Source organism: Sylvia atricapilla, chromosome 1 (genome assembly GCF_009819655.1).
Source record: "Sylvia atricapilla isolate bSylAtr1 chromosome 1, bSylAtr1.pri, whole genome shotgun sequence".
NCBI classification, from domain to species: Eukaryota; Metazoa; Chordata; class Aves; order Passeriformes; family Sylviidae; genus Sylvia; species Sylvia atricapilla.
Window position 1 is genome coordinate 72699057 of NC_089140.1, and position 15176 is coordinate 72714232.

Here is a 15176-nt window from a genome sequence, read left to right on the forward strand (position 1 = left end):
ATTTATTTCTGTGAAATTAATTCTTTAAATTTCCTAATTTTTACTCATTTCTTTGTTAATGAGTGCTTTCCCTTGTCCTTGCAGCTGTGACTTTTTAAATTTATGAATAAATAGATTTTTTTTGTTACAGTGGAAGCACTCATTAAACATTCAATAGGTGTGTACTTAATTATCTCCAGAATAAAATTAGCATGTATGCACTTCCTATTCTATGACTTCTGATTTATCCTATCAGGTACCTAAAAGTCATTGCAACACTTTAAAAACTTTGCTTATCTACTTGAAGGTTGAAAATAATTATCTGAGAGGGCAAGAACTGGTGTTTGTTGAACTCCTTAAAGAAGATGTCTTCCCTGCTTTTGTGCACATTTCAATCCATTGTTCCAAATTAAATTACATGAGAGGTGAATTTTGGTAATTTTTTTTCAGAGATGCCTGTGAAATTTAAAATACTCATCAGCTTCTCAAGGAAGAGTAGTGGAGAAAGAAAGGAACATCAGTCTAGTTTAAAAAAGAAATTAAAATTCCTAAAAGTGAGTGAGCTCAAGACAGCATGAAACACATTGTAGAGTGAATATAAAAAGGTGGCAACATTAATTTTTAAGTGTTTACCTGGCTTTCTTTGTATTAGGTTGAGGTGTCATTGGCTGCTTTTTTTTTTTTTTTTTTTTTTTTTTTTTTTTTTTTTTTTTTTGTGTGTGTGTGTGTGTGTGTGGCTGAGATATTGGTTTTGTCTCCCATCCTTACTTCTGAGTATGAAAATATCCCTAGACTGAAAGTGAAATAAATATTCACAGTTAGGGGATGTATTTGAATACTGACAAGCCAAAGCCTAAAAAAGATGTGCATGGTTATGCTGCCTTGTTTTGCTCTCCAGGCTGGTCTTGACAAATTCCTTATAGCTTCACATGACCAAAACCAAAAACATCTTCAGGTACCTTCCAGATAACTTAAAAAGAAGAAATAAAAAATGCACCTGACCATATCATCACAGTTTTATAGAACATCATAGAAAACATTCTGATGAAGTGAAATGAATAAAGATCACAAAGTAAAAGGAGAATAGTATGAAATACCACATGGGTCTTTGACATTTGGAATCTTCTGGATTAAGCTGATTGCACAAAAAACAAGTTTACAAAGGAAAGTAAGTAGATTTAATCCATTTCAATAACCTACTTGTTATGGTGCCACACACAAAGTATTTAAGGTGGAAAAGGTATTATTTAATATATGATCTGTAAATAATGATTTGTCAAAACCCAGTGTACAGAAAGAAAAATATTCCCTAAAGAACATCATTGATAACACTAGCTAAGGGTCATCCTAGAGACTGATTTAATATTTCCGTTAATAACCTTATTGCCAAATGTTGTGTTGCAGCAGTTGAAGGTATTTGTGGCTGTGAGTACAATGAATTACTACAGAGATGGGAGAGAAAGTTCTTACCAAGCAACAAACTGAGGGTAAATAATTCAATATTGAAAATATGTGATGCTGTTGTCCCATGCAACTTTAGGATTCTTTTATTCCTATTTTTATTTTATTTCTTGGTTCTCCTAGGGGGAAAAAGAAAACAAAAGACCTGACTTGTAAAAAATACATAAGTTTTTTTTAAAAAAAAATTTTTTTTGCTTTATAAGTTTCTGGGTTTAGTTTCTGTTTGTTTGGTTGGTTGGTTGGGTTTTTTTAATTATATCCCTGATAACCGTACAAAATGAGAAAAAAATCCTAGCATGATGACAGTGTTCTATTTTGAACCATGGGCTTGAACAGCTTTTTTAATCATTTTTGAACACATATGAATCATATAGATTGTTACAGAGTTATATTGGACCCAATATATATTGTTATATTGTTTTTGGTGCTTTTGTTCCTACTTTGTTATTTGTAGGAAAGTGTCTCTATAACTGTGTGACTGCTGAATTTTTTATTTTCTGAGGATGGAATCTGTGGATCATTACCAGCATCACTGATTGTGGTTCTGATGAGTGAGGAAATCGGGAAAGATTTCTGATGGCTCCACATACTTTGAAAAGATTGAATTTGGAGTGGCAAGCAGTATGAATTGTGAGCTGCTTCATCTACTACATTACAGCTGAGAATCTAGATTGTGTGATTTGCTTTGCTAGCCTTATATTAAGCCCATAAAAATGACTAGATTCATTGAATTCAGGAACCATTTTTATAAATACAAAGACACTCACTTGCATAAATTGTTTTTTGGTTCAGGATTTAAAGTAATAACAATGGGAAGCTAATGGATTGCTTATGTTTTTATTTTCATAAAACATATGAATATATTGAAATAATGATACCTCTCCATGACAGTGCATTTCCATATTTTTTTTTTCTGCTGACTGTGGTACAGATATATAAGTGGAGTTGTTGAAGGGATCTTGTTCCACTTCAAGAAATTCTGAAATGCAGCATCAAGATCTATTTGATCATGCATCTATAAATGATCATTTTGGAAATAAAAATATATTTCTTGCAAAACTGAATTCTTTTACTAACCATTATTTTATATGCAGTTATAATTAACTTTTCCAAAGCACTGATCATATTTTCATAATTATCACTGTCCAAGAACAATTTAGCAGGTTTTTTTGTACAAAATATTGTCTACTAAGAAAAATGTCTGAAAGCAGAACTAAGGAAATTCTTTTTTCCTAGATATAAAACTTATTAGAGTGGTTGTTCTGGGTTGAGCTGTCTCCTATCCCATATATGCATCCCATATCTTGGATACATTGTTATGTCTCACAGCTGGCCCCTCCCTCTTGGGCGGGTGCCTGCAGTTCTTTCTTTTTTTTCTTTGCTGTTTCGGCTCTTGCTTTTGCTAGCTCTGCTGCTTTTGCCTTCTTCGCTTCGCTTTGCCTTTTCTTTGCTCTCCGGCTGCCCCTGCTGCCATTTTTCTTCGCCCCCACTGCTTCTGTTTGGTTTTATTTTCCCTCCTTCCTTCTTCCCCCCCCCCCCCCCCCCCCCCCAAGGTTTGAACCGGCTCCGGACCTGACCTGACCTGAGAAGTTGGAGAAGTCCCGGGCCAGACAGAGACGCGTCAGCACCCTCCTCATCGCAGTAACCCATTTCCCATATTCGGTGTTGGGGAGTATATTTTTGTCAATAAACCGGTTTTTCCACTCTTCCTCCAAAGGTATTTTTCCTTCCCAAACCCAGGGCTGGGGGGGGAAGGGCTGGTGGAGGTTTGGTTTAGGGGACTCCTTTTGGAGGTTCTTTCCTAATTTATTCCAAACCAGGACAGTGATGAAACAAAAATCTACATTATTTCTTTCCATGTTCTCTCAGCTGCCATATTAAGACATATTAACCAGAGATTCCATGAAATACTGTCAGAAAGTAAAATTTGGTATTAAAAGCTACAAACTTAATTGGGTATTAAAAACTAAAGCAAATATTTTTTTACATCTGGCAGATTGAACAATGCCTATTTTCAAAGAATGGTGAGTACTACTTGTACAGCCAAAGGAAAATTGGATAGATGAACTTAAAATAAAAGATTGTTTTCTCATATGATAACTTGCTATTGATGAAATGAAAGGGCATTGCACATTCAAAGTGGAAATAGTACAAAGATGGGAAAATACTGGATATTTTGAAGGAAAAGGAAAGAAAAAAATCTAACAGTGCCGTAAGGTTATATGACTCAAGGATTGTGAAGGCAGCTGAATACTAAACTGTGACAGAGAAAGAAGAAGAAAACAAAAGTTTAAAATAATCAGAAACATTTGATTGAACACCATCCAAAAAGAGGCTGCAGACATCACTACGTGTCACTGTGCAATCTTTGTGTTTTTTTCTTCTGCCTTGCCTTAAGGAAAAAGAAGTCATCACACAATATGGCATTTACTTAAGCTTAACTCATGTCTGTTTTCTCATGAAGCTCCAAATGTCTGCAAACTGTGTCCATGTGTGCAGATCTTTGCATAGTGAGAAAGCAGAGAACTTAATATTAGGTCTCTTGCACCAGTAAATCTTAAACAAAGTGACTCTGGGCAATTAGCAAGTGTACATCTAGTACTAGATGATAGGAAAGTTCTATTATTCACTAAATAATTATCTGTTACTATAAAATTGTGTAGAAATTAACAAACTACTTGAGGTAGCATATTTACAAGAATGTGTAGTGACAGTACAAGGGGGAATGGCTTCAAACTGAAAGAAAGTAGGTTAAGGACAGATTTCAGGAAGAAATTCTTTACTGCGAGGGTGGTGGGGCACTGGAAAAGGTTGCCCAGAGAAGTTGTGGGTGCCCCATCCCTGAAGTGTTCAAGCCCAGGCTGGAGGGATCTCAGCAATGTGGTGGAGTGGAAGCTGTCCCTGCCCAAGGCAGGAGGGCTGCAACTGGACGATCTTTAAGGTCCATTCCAACCCAAGATATTCTGTGATTCCATGATTCTATCACAGTGGTGTTTCTGAACTGCACTTGTGGGCCAGTAAGAAAAGTAAGAAATATTTCACATTCTATTTTGCACATTTTCTTTACACAGTCTGCAAAAACTTTACAAGAAATAGTAGAGAATAGCCAACACATAAGCAAAACTAAAGAGCACCACATGTCAAATGTGGCTTGTGAATACGTGAACAGTTGTCTTGGTCTATCTGTATTTCTCTGTATGATGTAAATTTAGCACACATAACAGTACTTGCTAAGTCCTAGAAACTTTCAAGCAGCTTTCTGTGAGCACGGAAATCACTTAGGGAAAAGATTTCTGCTTTTTAACATTAAACTAAATCCAGCCATGGTACATGTGTGGATTGAGAGCTACATCCTTGGAAGTAAAGTGCCTGAGACTATTCATTAGCGCTGAGGAATACTGGCACAAAGAACTACGCACACATGCAATTAGCATGGGAAACAGATGGCTAGATGCAAAATATTTGCAAAGGAGAGTGACTCTGCCATACTGACTCCAAAGTGGTGCAAGTTTGGGGGAGTGCTAGCTAGTCAGCCTGTAGCACAGTTGCAGCATCTACCCAAAGCACATGGTGATGCTCCAGCTTTGGGGGTCTCCTAATTTCCTGATTCAGGCAGGCACAGAGACCCTCTTCCCACCAGCACCTTATTGTCTGACTGTCACTAAAGCAGAAAGAGTAAACACTTTTCCAGTTACTATTATTATGTATCTAATGCAGAGCATTACACAGGTGTTCCTGATGAAGACATTCCATTGAATGGAAATATGTTACTCAATAGGTAATATTTACAGCAGAATCTGCAGATTTTTTTCAAGTGCCCTGTATCATTGTAAGACCTCCTAAATTTTGCAATGCTAATCCTAAAATTGCTAATCTTAAAATTTCTAATCCCTTCTATAGGGTCTGATCTTTCAAAGCATTAAAAGAGGAGCATAAATTCCAGTGGAAAAAATAAAAAAACCCCAAAAAACCCCAACCCTCCCCCAAAAACCAACCAAACAAAAAAAAAAAAACCACCACAAAAGCAAAACAAACAAAGGAAACTCTCCAGTAGTCGGTTTAAAAAAAATGTCTTCTTGGATGAGGGTCTGGATGACATATGCACAGATGGACAGAGTGAGGCTTGTAGTAGGATTCTTAATTTAAACTTTCATTTTCAGGAGAAAAAAAAATTAGCAAGCCTTTAACATGTGTTTTCCTACTAAAGTATAAATTATGCAGTATATAAAGTCTTGATTCTGTTCGACAGAAGTAATGAAATAAATAACTTAGATCTTTTTCAGGTTTTGAGCATTCATGTACCATAAACTGTCTAATTATATTTTTTTTACTGTCTGTGAAGTCATTGATAAAATATTCTTGCAAGATTTGAAAGAGGAAAAATAGAAGGTTTAAATTTTTCAGCAGAGAAGACATTAATTTTCTCTCAGTCCAGTAATTGTAAAAATACAATTCTGTTTCATCTTTAATACAAGGTAGAGAAAAGGAAAGTGAATTATCCGCCTTAGCGAAGAGATTGCTAATAATGAAATTACTGTCTTCTTGGTATAAATTTGCTGTTTATTAATGCTAACACATGGTTTCAGACTTACATGATGTACCAGACAAGAAGGGAGCTGATATAATTGTAATTTGAATTTCTGTTGCAACCCATCATATTAAATTACATGAAAAGCTTCATGTAGGCAGGTAACATGACACAAATAACAGTGTCATCTACCCAAATCTATTTGCTCTGAAAAATTCATTAATTCATTCCTGATACCTAAAAGAATTCTCTCTATTTTTATCTGTGAGGAATCCCATCTCCTGCCTTCTTCCAGAATCCTCCCAAATGCTATTATGCTTCTTCTGCTAGTTGTAGAAAAGTCTGAGAGGAGTGAAGACACCATATAAAGGCACCATACTCCCTTTCTCTAAATCCTCTGGTTTTAAGGGAAGCAAAGAGGCTGTGCTAGGCATTTTGAGGTAAAATTGCAAGATGGCTGGGGATCTCTGGTACATCTTGTAGAGAATGGCACATACCAGAGGTTTTCCATCAAGGTCCATGAGTTGGTTGCTTTGAATTTTGACTCTAGGCAAGGAGAGGTCAGTGGGACAAGGAAGAAGTGTGTCAATGGAACCAGCCTTGCTCCTTTACATTCTCTTCACACTCCCAGATCACAGCTCAAAGAAGGCATATATTAATAGAGTTTCAGAAGTAGTCATTGACACCTCTTCTCCAAGGCAGAAGTATCTGCTGGGACATTCACATTCTGCAGAGCCTAGTATGATCCCATGAAGCCAGGAAAGATGTGAGCTGAATAGGGAAAGAAATTCTTGCCTTCTGTGACAAGAAAAAGGCATAGAGAGTAATGGGCACAAGACAAGAAGCATCATACATAAGAAATATTTGGAAACTTCTTCATATTGGGTCAATACAAGTAGAAACTCAAACACTTTCATTATTCTTCCTTTCAAATTGATCTTTACAAAAGCTTTAAAAATATTTTTAAAATATTTTATTATTCCTGTCTAATTCTCATATTTTCTTGCTAGATAACAGCTATGTCAATTTTTTTGTTGTTGTTTCATGGCTCTTTCACTACTTTTTGAGCCCAAACCACCAGACAGCAGAAATGAGGCCTTTTGATAGATTTAGGCTTCATTTCTTTAGCTGAAGCCTTTTGATGGACTTAGACTTCACTTCAGGCTGCCTAATTTTCTGCAGGATTTTGAGCATTGAAATTAAATAGTCTGGGTTTCTCTGAAACATTTCTCAGAAAGAACTTGCCATTTATAATAGAAAATAGGACTCTGCATGTCCTCTGCAGTGTATTTTATACTTTCCTAAATAATTCTTCAGCAGAAGAAATTTACCTCTTTGGTGGAATGAGATTTTTTATATCATATACATTGTGCAGAGACCAAAGAAATGGTTTTAGCCATCATTATTAGCCCTATGACCATCTTAATGTGAAAGAAAAGCCAATTTATTTTTAATCACATCTCTTTTTGATATGTAAACAGAACAAGTAACAATTTTTATGATCAAAAGTATCCACATTAAGTTCCTGAAAAAGCAAGGTGTGTACAGCCATGAGTGTTCTTACAAAACTGCAGAGATCAAATTTTTTTCTCATAACAGTGAGTAGTTCTGGATCACAACAAAAACTGCTAGGAATGGAGAACATAAAAAAATTTGGGAATCAGGTTTGTCGATTTGTGGAAAATCTCCTAATACATATATGTTGTGATTTTAACCACTGTTTATTCTACATAATCTCACACTAGTTCCCTCAGAATAGTGACAAACTGAGTTATTTATTCTCTTTGCCCTTACAGCAAAGGCAGATTGGCTAACTTCATCCCAGTTCTCATTTTATGTGAAATGTGAATTCCACATTTACATTTAATGCTGCATTGCCAATAAATTTGGCTTCACATTTTGAAAAAAATGAGCTACCAAGTTCCATGGAAACTCAGAGACATTTTTTATAGAAATACATATTCTCTTTTTTTATCTTTTTTTCTTAAGTTCTACTGAAGAAAAAAAAATCAGATTAGTACTGACCCCTTGAGATGTCATCATCTTCATTTACAATTCTAGTTTCATCCAGAACTAGATTTTTTTACTCTTATAATTGGCATACCAACATATTTTTATTTTAGTTTTATAAATCTATTTAGAGTCACAGTAATTCATTGACTGCAGTTGCGGAAGCTGCTGCAGTATGTCTCTGAATCACAGCTACTAGCAGTGAAATGTTTCAAATTCTTCTGCAAATTGTCAAGTTCTTTAATAGTTCTAAAATATATTAAATATTTTGAGCTATTTCATTTAACTGTTATTAAAACAAACCCCTAACCAAAATCTTGGCATATTCTCTAAATTATGTAGCTACTTTGTGAGAAAATGGAGCTCCTGTAGTAGAAGATAGAGAAAGGCTCCATTGTTAAGTTAGGGTTAATAATTTCTGTTGCCACGAAGCTGGGGAATAAAACCTCAGCTTCACAGCAACCAGGATGTTGCTTCCATTGTTCCAACCAAATCAAGTATAACTTTGGCTGGGTAATCAGGGTGAGGGGAGAAGGAAAATGCTGGGACGATTTGTGCTTGGAAATAAAGCTATCCTTTACTAGGTCAGATGAAACTGTACCTAATCATCATAAGATAGATAATGATTGTTGGTAGCTGAACATGACTATCATCTCAAACTAGAATAATGAGAATCACAAGGGAAGATATTTACCAAAACTCATGCTTGGGTATATACAATAGAACAATGGAGGTTAATGTTTAACATAGAGTTGTGTAACAGAGGGGTATAATATTGGAGCCTTCTTGGACCCTCGTTGGAGTTGGATTTGGGTTTGTACCCAGGCTCCCAGAGCTCTCAATAAAGCACCCACGTAATCATCTCCCTGACTATGTGTCTTCCTCACTAACACCACGATAAATTTAACACCTCAAAACCTGAAATTGTTTAGCTGACCAGAACAGAAATAAATGTACCAAAGTTAGACAAAATAGTGTTCAACTTGACCAATGTTTAAAAATGTAACTTATTATAAAATAATCCTGTTTCAGTAAACCAGCTTCTGCCTTTAACAATGCCCATGTAACGGAAATACATTTCAGAAAGCATCAGCTTATCAGTAAATGTACACAGATGGTCCCTCTATTTACCATCAGCTCTTTCACTGACTCCCCAAATAGCCTGAGGAAACTGCATTTACTGAGATCTCCTCAGATAGCTGTAGCAAGCAGAGCACTACCCATCAGTATCAGAATCACAGTCCTCTCTTTCATATCATATTTTGAGCACATCCAGTAATCTGACCTGTCACAGGCGCCAGCCAAGTGGAAATGACAGTGAATGACAGTAACAGACCAAATAAGATGGCTGCCAGGAGCGCAGAGAGACCCAGGGACCTCAATCAACTGAACCACAAATCCATTAAATGATTTAATTTTGTGTATCCAACTGTGGGGCAATGTTTACAGCAGGAGAGTGAAATACACCCACAAAAAAAAAAAAAAGAAAAGCATGTAAAGGAATAAGTAGTTTGAGAAATAAAAATACTCTGAGGAGAAGTTAATGCATGATTGGTCCCTTTTTTGGAAGATGTTACAAGCTTTATATGCACATAGAATAAACTGTTCTGTAATATGGCTTTACATCTTAGCAAATGATTCAGAGATGTAATCAGTTTTGACTGGTAATGCAGAAAGGTAAAAAGGCACTTTCTTCCATGAAACTAGGCTGGTCAACTTGAGTTTTGTTTGAAGTCTTTTTCCTATGACTCCCATTTTCTGTTTGGCACTGCAGTGGCTGAGATGCAGAAAGAACACATTTTAACCTGGATTGAGGGTACAGTTTTATTCATGCATACTTATTTGTTCCATGCTCACCCTTGTATTTTAAATGAAACCTCAAATGCAAAACCAGTGTAAAAAAATATGGAACATTATCATATATGTGTTTTTAAGATATTGTAGAACTGTAATTTTCTATTCATCCTCTCTGTTAAAGGATAGTTTGGCTCATTCTATACCAATAATTTCAGTTAAATTTAGTTTAAAAACCCTTAAGTCCCAGGACAGATAGCCCACAGTCCTAAATTGAACCTTCTAAGCATCTCATAAGGAGATGAGAGGAAGATCTGTTGTCTTTTTGCTCTGTTAACAGCATGGTTTTGATACATTATGAACTTGGGCATTAACTCATGTCAAAGGAGGCTGTTAAATATAATTCATGGTTAGACACTATTCATTCAAACACGCATTCCTTGTAGCTGGAAAAAAAAAAAAAAAAAAAAACCAACATAAAAAGTACATTAGAATTAGAAAAGGTGTCTTGTTTTTGTTGTTTGTTTGCTTGGTTTTGGTGGGGTATTTTTTTGTATGGGTGCTTGTTTAGGTAGTTAGTTTGTTATGTATTAAATCTGCTCAAGGAGAAGATACTTTTCTTTAACTAATAACAGCCAGATGTGCTTAGTTGAAAAGAAAGTCAGCATGTTGCTCCTTCATAATTCTTTCAGTTAGAAGAAACCCCAGATCAAATACACCTGTTGTGTATTTGCAATGCAACTGATAGGACTTTACAGAGCACTCCAGACAACAGAATATTTTCAGGCTAGAGACATTCATTAGGCAATGTTTAAAAAAAGCCTTTGTAAAGCTACAAAACAGTGTGATCGCACTATATAACATGCTTTTGCTAATAAGCAGCACCTTCTTCCCAGTGCAAACTCATGACTACATCAGATCATTAAGTTCACTGAATAAAAAAGGTAGGGATTTCTTTCTTACAGTTCTTTCTTTTTAAACTATTTCATTCTATGAGGGGGTTTTAATTTTTAGCAAGCTGCTAAAAACCTCAAAACCATACCCCAAACCAATCAATCCCTATAAGAAAAACAGCTTCTTGTTTTGAATTGATCAGATGCCCCACTGTCAATCAAGGAGGTCTCTCTCAGTCAGACTTTCTTACCTATTGCAAGACATCGCATGCCAATGTGCTGTGTCAGATGGCATTCTGTTCTGCATTTTCATAACATGCCACTAAGTCAAAAGATACATTTCTCATAGATACATTTCAAATGTTTTGAATGCAGGGCAAAATCAGCCTTCTGGGCACATTTTACTGGATTCAAGAATGTGCTGCTCATTTATTAGTCTATGCTTATTTGGAGGCTTGAGATGAGCTCTGGAATATGCTTTGAGGGATAAGACAGTAAAGTAATTTGTAATTAAAAAATATTTATTCACTCCTTTGTACTCAGCCATAGGCAGATGTGCTGGTTCCAAGGCTTTTCCTCAACTCTCTACTGTAATGCCAGAAAATGTAACAGGCAACTGGACCTCAAACGATTCTTATAGACCTGAGTGCATTTAACCTGAAATGGGACATGAAGATCACAGGCAGGAAGTGTGCTGGGCCTTAGCTCAATTCTTGAAAAAGCCTTTTGTGGAATCCCAAAAAAAACAATATAGGAGGATGGGGGATTTTTCTTTTCCTCATGTGTTCTAGCTCTCCCTGTTCTAGCTGAACATACTGTCTCATATATTTTTAATTTATCTGAGTATATGCAGCTATACACAGGTGTTCTTATTTTACCCTCACTGAAAGTTTTCCCTTTCATGTAAAGGAAATCTTTCTATTATCAAGGAAGGAAGGAGCTTCCAAGATAAACTGAGTGGGTGGTGGGGTTTTTTGTTTGATTTTTTTTTAGATTGTTTGTTTGTTTGTTTTGTTTGTTTGAGGTTTTTTTTCAGAATAATAATATGAACATTTTTTTACTTATTTCTCAAAGAAAATATGGCAGTCTTAATTATTATGGCTAACTCATGTAGACATGACAAAACTCCTCAGTCCTATAGCAGAACTGCAACTACTGCTGTTTTACTTGCTTCTAGTTTGTTACAAATACTGCCCTATTTCAGCAAGCCATGTGGAGTGTAGTGTACTATTATGTGCAGAAATACTTCTGTTCACAGATTTTTATTTTTCAATACCAGATTTGCCTGTGTGTTTTCCTTTTAGTGGAAGTATAAATTATGTCCTCAGAATGACCATTTACATTTTGATGCATAATAATCAATGTAAACATGTCATTTTATAATTAATTCTGAACTAATTAGCAGTAATTAGATGTGCCTGTCAAAGATATCTGCAGTAATTTAGAGTATATTACTTGTCAGTCAAATATGTTTTAAATAACTTTTGATAGTATTTCTAGCTCCAATTAACAGAACATCAGAAGCTTGTAGCCATTTTTGTAGATGTTATTCTAACATGCAATGAAGGGACTATATGCATATTTATGTAAGAATATTTCCAACTGTGTTGCTAATATTTTAGCAGCTTGAATCGAGAAAAGTACATTATCCTTATGTAGCTAAATTGTAATGAGTTGAACTAGAATTTTAATAGCCAGTAAGGGAAATAGAGAAACAAAACACTTTATTAATGCCTAAATTAGATTTAGAAAATGCAATTTCATTTTCTCTTTTTTTTATAAAATACAACTCCTATGATACTACTGACTCTATGGTTCATAAATCAGTACCGAATAGTATCTTAAAATTTGAATTTCTGTTGCTGGCGTAAAATTTAAGATGCAAGGAGAGCAATGGAGATGTACCTGGGTTAGTCTTTGAAGGATATTTTTCCAACCTGTTATAGATATCAGTCTCAGAATTTCATCCATTCCATGCTGAGGTTAGAGATGAACCTTCATTAGAATTATGAATAAATGAGAAATACAAGAAGAAATGGCTGAGCATGTGTAGTTTTTCTAGATTTATACTAGCTCTTGTATGCCTGCATAGATAGATGTTGTCAGGTAGTATTCTGACTACACATCAAAAAATAAAGCACCTCTTCAAAAAATAAGTAAAGTCAGCTTTTTCAAAGACAGGAATTCTGAGGAAGCAAATCCTTTTCTAAGGAATGGTAGCAGAGTTATGGGACAGGAGGCCATAGAAACCTTTCTAATCTGAATTTACTCAATGACACTAACCTACCATTATTTTTCATCAATGTTTGTCAAAAAAGATGATGTGAGCAAAGAAAACAGATTAAGAAGTGATTCCTGGGCCCAGAATGCATGCTCTAAACATGACAGAGGTCAAATGCATTGGGTAAAATTTAAGATTAGAAACACCACTATTTTATGGATGCACCAGCAAATTCTGCACAGAACTAAACTGCTAAGAATACTTAAGGGTAGAGCTGAAAAATCAAAATAAATACTTCCCAGGAGTCATCTCAAATCTCTTGCCATATTGGACTTTTTGAAGGGGAATATATAGCCAGATGCATAGGTAATACCAGACTTTATGCTCCAGAGCAAGTAAATGATTTTGCAACTTGGAGTGCACACTTTTCTGGATGTCTCCTCTCCCATATTCTTTCTAACATTTTTATGAAATGACAATGATCTGTTTTCTGACCACTAAATCATTAATGATTTGTCTAATCATTAGTTCATTAGACAAATTAGGAAGGCAATACCATTTAAGAGAGGACAAAACTTGCCAGGTAAGCAGATTTTCAGGACTTCTTCCTGACTCAATACAAATTGATATTACCTATGGTTTTGTTTGGTTTTTATTATCTTTTCCCTGAAAAAAAAAAAATAGGAAACCTTTAGAGTTTTTTTTTTTCTGTCTCTAAGGAGTCTACAACTGTCTAGAGATTTACATGAAGTTAAATGCTGTGTTGCTAGGTTTATCATAAATCACAAGAGAAAAATAATACACCATCCTCTAATTTCAACATTGACATGAAGTACTAGTCCTTCTCATTAGGTATTTGCTATCAGAAATATCCATAAAAACATCAAATCTGATCTTGAAGTATGACCATGACCTTGGAATATTATTGCTAAAAGCTGCATAGAAACTGGGATAAAGGTATTCTAGAACCAAAAAAATACATTTCATCCAAAATTTTAAACATTCTTTTTTTACTGCTGATTCATGGTAGCAGACTGACTCTTTAAAAACCACATTCTTAAACCCTTTCCTCATTCTTTTACCAGATTTTGAATGAAATATTTGTTTAAATACTGGCATAAATAAAAGAAATGCTTCAAGGAAAAAAAATACAGTTACAGTTTCTTGTAGCATATAGTCATTCCCACCCCCCCCCAACAAAAAAAAAAAAAAAAAACAAAAACAAAAAAAAAAAAAAAAAAAAAAAAAAAAAAAAATATGAACCAGTTTGTGGGGTTTGGTTTGGTTTTGTTTTTTTCATACACTCCAGCAACTTATCTGATAAGCAGTAATAAATCCTTAGAAAATAGGTCAATATAACAATGAGAACAAAAAGGATGCCAGGACACAGACAGGTTATCATAATGTGTTAGGTTTTTCACAGATTTCTTACATACAAATTCCTGGTTTTCAGAGCTTGCAAATGATAATATCTTAGGGCTTTAACTTGTATTTACTTAGCATGGAGCTCTGAGAACTTAAGATGGTGCTCCATAAAAGGAATTTTATTATTTTTCTTCATTTCTTATATCCTCATATAGATAAGGATGGTAAAATGAAATGCACGACCATAGAACTATGTCGAGAAGCTCATCTTAAGCTACCCATCCCCTTGGCCAAAAAAGAGAGGAGCATGAATTAACACTACTTTCCAGGAAGACTGAGTACAGAACATTTTCCTAGTTTATTGTTTGACTCTTTCTTCATTTCTTGCTATTGATTAGAGAAAAAATAGTCTACAACTTCAGATTAAAAGTTATAATCCAAGAAGATAATTACCAGAGTGTCTACAAGTTTTTAATGGAACACCTGAATGTCTAAACAATTGTATCTAGGTGAACTTAAAAGATTAGACACATATCCCATCCGCAAAACATCAATGCTGCTATGGTGGTAATGCCTTTTCCAAAATCATTGTTTAGTGACTGTGTCTTATGGCATTTATTTCATTAAAATTTCAGTACCGGTGTATACTATTATACTGATATTTTTGGCTTAGAACCAATCTAGTCCTAATGGAAAAAACTGCTTTTCTCTCTTACTGTGTTAACTTAGGAGAAGAACATGGATCAATCCATCTTCAAATTGTGGGAAGAGGAGTCACTGCTATATTGCTGAGATTGAACTGATTTTCTTCTTTTATTCTTAGCCCTGTGCTGGAGACTACACAGAGGAGAAGAAATGTTGCTACTGAAAAAACCTCTGCAGACTGTTAGCTGACATGACCAATGAGAAAAAAAAAGAATGGTGT

At 35.1% G+C, this 15176-nt stretch overlaps 1 long non-coding RNA gene across 1 annotated transcript in view; it reads right to left on the minus strand.

The window, feature by feature from the left end:
- Window positions 1-15176, minus strand: part of LOC136365620 (uncharacterized) — a 449115-nt gene that overhangs the window by 144297 nt on the left and 289642 nt on the right. The gene's annotated exons all lie outside the window — the stretch shown is intronic.